Source organism: Fulmarus glacialis, unplaced genomic scaffold, assembly GCF_000690835.1.
Source record: "Fulmarus glacialis isolate BGI_N327 unplaced genomic scaffold, ASM69083v1 scaffold8277, whole genome shotgun sequence".
NCBI classification, from domain to species: domain Eukaryota; kingdom Metazoa; phylum Chordata; class Aves; order Procellariiformes; family Procellariidae; genus Fulmarus; species Fulmarus glacialis.
Window position 1 is genome coordinate 45,007 of NW_009221220.1, and position 8,723 is coordinate 53,729.

The following is an 8,723-nucleotide window of genomic DNA, read 5'->3' on the forward strand; positions in this document are numbered from 1 at the left end:
GCCCCTTGTTGAAAGCTCTTGACAGAGAACTATGCAGAAGAGATTTATGTGCAAAGTGACCTCATTTTTTTTTCTTTCCTTTCACTGATTTTTTTTTTCTTTTTCTATACCTTAAGTAATCATCATTAAAATTGTATTTTGCTGGTTACTGAGTGTGATGTTCGGTGTGAACCTTCTGTGAATAAATTAGTTCAGATCATTTCTCTGAACAAGCTCTGAGATGAGCCAGTTCTCAGGACTTGCCCACAGTTAGTTGTTTTCTGCATTTCTAGTAATTCATGGAATAAAATTACTTGGCCTTCAGTATTTTAAGAAAACTTTCCTCTTCCAAACAAGGTGTAGAGGTTGTTGTTATGTTGTTACAGCTCCACAGAAGAATTTTTTCCTCCAACGGAAAATTGCTCCTCTGGAAATATTTCAGCTTTATTATACATGTATAATAAAGTTATAAAATTTAATTTCTTTATGTATGTGCCTATACTTAGATTTACCATTCTGTTTATCACTTTATTTACCCACATTTCTCTTCTGTGAGTTTGTGTTGTCTTTTAATATAAGGAAGCATTATATTAGCACAGAGTAGAGAGCAGTGCATTTACCCAGCACCTTGATACTTAGTACTATCTCCATTCCCCATCAAGCAGAGTCCCGGAATCTTAATTAATACTCAGTATAATTCTAGCAAGTTAAAAAAAAAAGCATAGCTGAAAGTCCATGAATCCTCATGTATAACAAACATGCCTAATAGCCTAAAGTAAGCAGTCATCTATCAAATGGGTATCAAAAGTGATCAAATGGAAAAAAAGACAGCTAGCCATAACACATCCAGTCTTATTTACTAGCTTCTCTTCCTGTTCCCAGCTATACACATACAGATGGATCTCTAACTTTACCAGAGTGATTCATTTTACCAGTGTCAGAAGAGCAAAACACTGTAATGCTCCTGCAAGGCTCTCAGGGCTGCAGCTGATGTCAGTGCCCTGCCTGCACCGACCTCCACCGCCACATGGATGCCTGCATCCTCTTGAAGCTGCTTCTGTGTCATTGGCACTCATGGGCCCCCGTGCATTGACCTTATGCCCGTTAGCAAGCAGAGACTCCTGGATCAGACATCACAGAGAGTTTCCACCTTTATGAGAATTGCTAATCAACGCAAGCTTTTGGAGACTCTGTGTGTGGGTAGTGGGATAGGTTTGAGCATGTGTGGGACAGATGTGCTCCCAGAAATGGGTAAGGTGGCCCACAGACTAGTTTGGGGTGATTAGAAAGATGAGGTGTGAAGTCATGATCCAGCTAAACTCTTTGAAAGCCATTGTTTCAGGAGATGCCCAGGGTCCCTGTAATTTCTGTGGGTTTCTTGTGCCTGTGGATGAGATCTTAGGTAGATGATGTTTCAGCTGCTATTTTTTTCCTCCAGTTAAAGGCTGAGAGTGCTTTGCACAACAGTCTGTTGTACAACATGCTGTTTCAGAGGAAATGGTTGAAAATTATTTCAGAAATTATTTCTGTAGATAAATCATGGTAGGAGAGGAAGAAACAGTTAACAAATGTTTTGTGATCTATAGAAAAAATATGGAAAGGAATCTGGACAGGACCACAGAAGGCCATCCAACCCCAGGATGAAGCAACCGTGCTGTTTTGACAGATATTCTTGAAGACTTTCCTGAATGAGATCCTTACTTTCCCCAGCAATCTGTAGCAAGGCTGAATTGTCCTTATTGGTAGAAAGTATTTTACCTAAGTCTAAAACAAATCTTCCCTGGCTGCCTTTCACAGTCTCTGCCTCTTGCTGTGCCCGAGAGGAACTCAGCCCTGCTGGTGGGGGTGCCCTCACTCCCTCCTGTTCCCATCAGATAACACACACACAGTTGCAGGGCTGGGTCTTTTACCACAGACCTCCAGGTTGTCCTGAGGGCCTTGGGCAGCTTTCTGAGCTGCTTGGAGTATATGTTCTACCAAGACTTCTGAACTAAACATCTACAGCTTGCTAGCAAAGAGGGATGGGTCTCAATGACTTGCCCATCTCCTTCCAGCATCGTGTTTTGGCGCTGAGCGGCTTGAGTTAGACACCATGTCCGTTTCATGTCGTCTGAGCACTTGAGAAAGATATGTTCCCAAAGCACACAAACTGCCATGTCAGATCAGACAAGGTCATCTAGCAAACATAATAAGAGAACAACTATGGGAAAATCTGTCCATTGGAGAAAATTCATTCAAAACTCCCATCAGGTACTGGGCTGGGTCATGCTCTGAAATGGTGAGGAAGTTATACTGAAAGGTGGTTGATGAATATGAGGAGGAAAAATATTGTTTCGGATTAGCCAAAAAAAAAAAAAAATTCTCTCCAGCAAAAGGAAAAGATTTTAATAGGATGAGTTGTCAGCCTTCTGCAAATTAAAATGAAAGGACATTCCTTAAGGGAAAATTGTTTCAAAATAAAACAAAAAATGTTGTATTTAGAAAATCTAAACCATTGTAGCTTTCCCCAGCTTGCTTTGTTTGCTTTAGCTTAAGGCAGTCTGGGTTTGTAGAGCACATGCTCCATCACCTACCTACCTATCCATGCTTTCTCTCCCCTTTTTCCTCGTTGGTTCAGTCCATCTGCATATGGTTTCCAAGTGTCCTGCTTCTTCTTCATGAGGTTGGCACTCTGGACATGGTTTGTGGAAGATATCCTAGAGAGAGACTCCAAAGACATTGGACAAAATGTAGACAGAGCCTTTTCCCTAGTTCAGGAGATTCACAATTCATCCTACATTTGCTGCCAGCACCTGCGTGCACCCTAGGTAAGCCTTATACAGACCGAAGGTAAAAAGTTGTATTAGGTCATTTAACTTGTTCTTCACAAACTGACCATTATGTTATTTAAATTCAACGTGTCAGGGGGTGTCCCTTTTTACTGATCAAGTCCTTTAGTACTGCAACAAGGTCAGCATTCATTTACATGCCACAGTCACTTTTACAGAGGCAAGGAGGCTTTGACAGTCCAGGAGGTACTCACTGGTTTTGGTGGTTCCTCGTTACTGCAAGATGGATGTAGCTCCCAGTCTTGAATGCATTTACCCCCACAGCATTCATGTGGGTCAAAGCGGTGACCCCACTTTATGGGCTGGGAACTGAACTCCAGAGAGAATAAAGACTGGAGCAACCTGGGCAAACACATGGGTCCCCACATTTCTACCATGCTTCCCCAGCTCCCCCTGTCATGACCACAGCTAAACATTCACATGAGCTCCATATCATGCCAAAGTCCTACTCACACAGTTCAGCAGCCCGAGATCGGCGTGGGACCAGAGCAGCAATGCTCACTGCTTGTTACAGAGGAGGAGATGATGGGGAGGGTAAGAAAAAAGGAGGACTTCTTTTTTTCGGTGACAATCTCTGACTGTTTTTTCAGTGAAGTATTAACCAAGAAACTCCTGGTCTGATACACCTTTCCATTCGTTTTTTAAATTGTCATTATTTACTTGAAGCACATAGTTGTAGATGGGCAGTGAGTTTTCAGTGCTGACTTGTAGCTGGCATAGCAACAAAACATACACACTTGTATGTCCACAAGGTGGGTGGAGGACATAACACTGACTACTGCTGCGTTGCCTCATCCCTTCTTGTTCTAACACCTGATTTTCACCGCAGCTAGCTTTGCTCTGTGTAAATATTGAAATTTTCCATGTTGGAGAGCTGCTTCCGTGTGGTTATTGTTGTTATTTAACAACATTAATATCCAAGGAACATTATAACATTTATTCCATGAGGAAAACTACGCTTTGTAGCAGAACATCAAGTCTGGCAGAGCAGCACTTTTCATGGCAAGGCCACGTCGTTTGCTAATCCCAGGAAAACCTGCCCAATTTGGTCAGTTTATAAGTCTTTGCAAAATTACACTTCACAAATGTGCTGTTGAAATGCCTTTAGACTTCTTGGCAGCTGAGTTCCCCTATGGTTTCTCCGTATTGCTCAGGCATTTGAACAGCCCGTCCTTGGGACTGCAGCTCGTGCAGTCTTCAATACCTTCACTTCTGGCTTTCCCTTGCTGACTTTTTCAAGAAATCACTTTTGTACTCTCTACAATGTCTTTAATCTTCTGATTTTTGTGCGTATGTAATCGAGTACAGGCAGACTATCTCAGAGCAACAGTCTGAACTGATTTAAAATTATTAGAGGACCTTGGCAGTAGATGCTAAAGGAGTATGAAGTGTTTATACTGCATCTATTTGCTTGTAATGCACCTTTGCCAGAGCCATAATTCAATTTATGCATACGGATGAATTGTTTAATACCTTCCAGGAATAATTATTGTCATCATTTTATGTTTCAGTGTGTGTTTTCAAATAAAACATGTTGCAACTGAATTGAAAAGGTTGAATCCTGTTTTGAAAAGTCTCATTTAACGTTAATGGGTTTTGGCACTTTCAGAATAAAAGTCATTTTAAAAGTTGTGATGTAGCAGTCTCACAAATACATTTTTGCAAAATATGAAGACATATATTCCTTCGTGTTCTTACAAAATTTAGCTTAATGAAGTGTGATTTCATTTAGTAGCTTTCAGTGATACATACAGATATATATATATACATGCATATGTATATATAAGAAATCATAAAGTCCACAGCTCTGTATGTTCCAAATTTTTTTTTGTGATCTTACCTAGGGCTATTTGAAATTCGTAATTATTTTTTCTTGACTTCATTTAGAAGCGCATTCTGGTGCAGTTGCAAGAAACTGCTGGAGCTCTATGCTAAGATGCATGCATTAACAACCGTGTAGGCAGGTGTGTGAGCAATACACTGCAATCCCATACCATTCCTTCAGTTGCAAGAAGTGCAGTCCCATACTTTTCTCAGTATTTTAACCACTGAATGTCAAAATATTAAATAACCACCCCTTAATAAATCAGCGCTAAAAATTTCTGTAATAACTATTTTCTTGATGGTAAAGGAGTGCTGCCAAAATCAATAAACTCATTGTCTGTAGTAAAATTAGTCAGCACTGCTATGAACCATAGAAACATATTATCTGTTGTTTTCTATAGGTGTATTTGCTTTTTTATTTTTTAATTGTCAGCTGAAAATTGACCTTTCAGTTGGCCATGAAATGAATGTTCATTTCCACGGACAGCCACCTGTCTGAGATCGCAGCCACCCTCCAGACCCCGCAAGCCTAGATGTGCTGACAGGAAGGAGTTCTCTTTGCACAGCAGTCATCCATCAAGTCAGTGTAACTCCTGTAGCTTCTGTTGTGTCCCCATACCCGACTTCTCCAAAGTGAGTGCACATCTGGAGTGAGCATTAGTGCAAATCAAGCCTTGACTGTGTCCGCTGTCAAGTTGACAGAAGATACTGATGCAAAACACTACGGCTGCTTCTGTCTTGTTCACCTGCCACCTTTGCAGCCTGTGGAGACTTACCTCCCTAGACTTTGAGGCTTGGGGTTCTTCTGCAGTGTCCAAACCGCAGTGAGCGCTGACATCGGGCCAATGCTCCCCATCCTTCCCACCCTCCAGCGTGGTCCCTGGTGCCTCGGCTCATGCGCGTCGGCAAAGGAAGTGCCAACGTCCAACTTCACATTCGTACCACGCACGGAAGCACGAATGCAGAGGGACTGGATGATTTGGCCAAATACCATCCGACATGTTGCATTGCAGCAGTGACATGATTCTGCTGTAGGTCTGTACAGGGACGCTCCTTTAGACTGTAGGGTTTCAACCAAAAACGTATCTTACTGCACACGCCTCTTGGACCTAGGGCAGCTGAGACCTCACCTTCCCAGAGGATTGTGGAGGTGCTACCACAGCTTACTGATAATACTGATAATTTGTCAGAACTATATAATAGACACACCTATTTTTCCACCACTGTGGATGACTATATAAGACTTCAGATGACAGTGGATCTGTTGCTGCACGTAGGCAAATTCTTCTAAGAGTTACCCATAGTTTAATTCACACGGTGACTACAGATATAATAGCTCACTGTGCTTCTCATCTAGTCACACCAGCTTATAATGTTCCTCATGTCAACCTTAACATGACTGAGTGATTCACTTGGTATCATTGGTGAGGGAAAGATCTTTTGAATAGAAGTCGCCAATAACATCTCTGAGTGCAATAGATGAGAACAATTGAATTAATTTGATTTTTCACTAATCAGCACTCAGTAATAGACCATGTTATTCTGACCCCAGCTGAGCAATCAATGAAGAAGTTTTATTCCAATGGATTTTGAGTTTTTTTACATCAGCTGGACTGATCTTCAAACTGCTCTTCAATAGCATAAGTTGCAACTGGGGATATTTTTTCCAGAAAAAAAGGAATCAGAATAACTTTTCCAATTACTGCAAGAACAGCTACTATTAAAGATTTTGCTTTGGAGTGGGAAATAGCTTGTGGTTTTGTACAGCAGACATTTTTTGTGGCACACGGTCAGCACCACGTCCTCTTCTAAGAAGCCAGCCGATTTTAGTCCTTGGCGTTCGCAGGGCAGTGACAGCCCCTGGAGGAAGAGTGGCTGCGGCCACCCTCCGGATCCCCTGCTGCTTCAGCACGCCTCTAAAAATGAATCCTCACATACTTGTTTTTCAGAGAACAGCAATGGGCTTGTTTCACAACAGCTTTTGCTATATTTTACTTACGTTTCTTTCTCTCACTCCCTTCAAGGAAGAAAACACATGAATAGAGCCTTTGTTCAGAGTGGCAGTCTACACGGCTTAACCCTCGCTGGCCCAGAGGCATGCGCCGTCACAGCCTTCCTGAGAGAACACCCGCCGGGGCAGGGCACACTTTGTCACCCGCATAGTCATGAAAAACATGGAATCCCACCTATATATGACAACATACACCTTTGTTGTTTTCCAGTCTCAGAATCATACTTCACCAAATCCAAATCTTAAAATTGAGGTGCCTGTGTCCTGCTTGGGACTGAAAATTATTAAATACAGTATGCATCACTGGTGGTTTGCTTACACCTTACTGCTTAGAGTATTCTAACAGCGCTGGCTGCTGACGAACAACTGCTGTTATTGTCAGCAGTAATGCTGTCGCACATAGCAACGTGAGAGAAATTCAATGTTTCAGATATACAAACTTCAACTTTTCCACCTGAGGTATTTAGATCTCTGAGTTTTGTCCAAATTGATATTGCCCATGTGTTTTTTCAGGAAGATTGAACCAAGCAAATATCGATATATATCTAATTACTTAATTACTGTCTTAAGTGTTGTTAAACACCAACAGAAGAATGACGGAGCATACAAGCATCCTCATCCATTTAATACCTGAGTCACTGCACGTCACTGTTAATGGATGCCAGCCAGCCCAGGTTTGTGGCAATGTACAACATGATGTAGGGCCATCTTAAATTATTATTGGTACAACTTAGAGAGAAAAAAATCCCACTAGAAATAACAAATTCACGCTTAAGAAAATGAGCTGATGAACCACAGAAAGAAAGAAACCAGGAAACTATGAACGTTAGCGTCAGAAACTTTGCAGTAGACTGTTTTCAATAGATCTTGCCACAGAGATATATTAGACAACAGTTTGTTCATTGGATACTGACACTGTTATTTTTAAAAATGATTGAAACGTTTCATAGAAAATTTATCTAGTTCGGAATTATAAAAATAAACTTACAAGAATACCATTTTTTTAAAGTGCCATACTTGTATTCTGTGTTTTCTTTGGTCTTTCATTATTTTACTCCAAATGGGATGGAATCTACAATAAACTTGTTGTTCAGGTTTTCACACTGTGTCAAGAACCGAAGTGATCAAATACCAAACCTTCCACTTCAATCACTGTCTGGTGATTTTTAACTCCAATCCACCTCATTGTTTAGGTTCCCTACTTTGAGCTACTGACAATACCAAGCCTAACACTGGCTGAGCTTAGATGTTAACAAGGTTATCTGGAGCAGGCAGGCTCTACTGCTGCCTGGGTGAATGATGGAGTGGGTGATACCAGCTAACTCCGAGGAGTCAAACATCTCACCCACGTCTACCAGCCTGCTTCTGGCTCAGGCTGGAGAGCTCTTGGGCACACTGAGAAAACCTTGTAGAATATCCCCTAAGAGTTGCCACACTTTCGTGAGGGCTTAAATTGTATTATTTGTTATTCAAGAACAAATTCCGTGAGTCTGAGGAAAAACCTGAAACTGCAGATGACCTGCAAGCCTAATCGACAGCCTGTCAAAGGATTTCTGTGGGTTCAAGTCTGAAGCTGAGCTGCAGTATCAGGACACACTGCAGAAAATGAGTGTAAGCGTAAAAAGCGTAAAATGAAGAGTGCAGCTGTTGACAGCCAGGCACCGAAACAATTTGTTTAAAAATAAAACAACTCAAGAAAACGTACTAGCAACTTCAGTGCCTTAACAGAAGCAGATGCAAAATGTTATAAAGTGATAATTAGAGTGAACTGCCTGAATGCATAGTGATGTTGTGTAAGACAGATCAGTTTAGAAATGTACAACTTGTGATGAAATATTTGCTTGTTCCAAGCCATAAGAATACAGAACATTGAGTTTTCTGTTCTGAGGGCGTGGGGATGTTTGGTGGAGACGAGGTCCTGCTGGCCAGAGGGCACCCTGTGCTGCAGCAGGCACCACCTTCTGATAACATTTCCTTTCCTCCTGCCTGGGAGGACAGAACCTGGGAAGATGAATTAATGACCCAGACCAAACAGATCCCCCACAGTGCCAAATTTCAGGCTTGCACTATTTGGTGGCGCT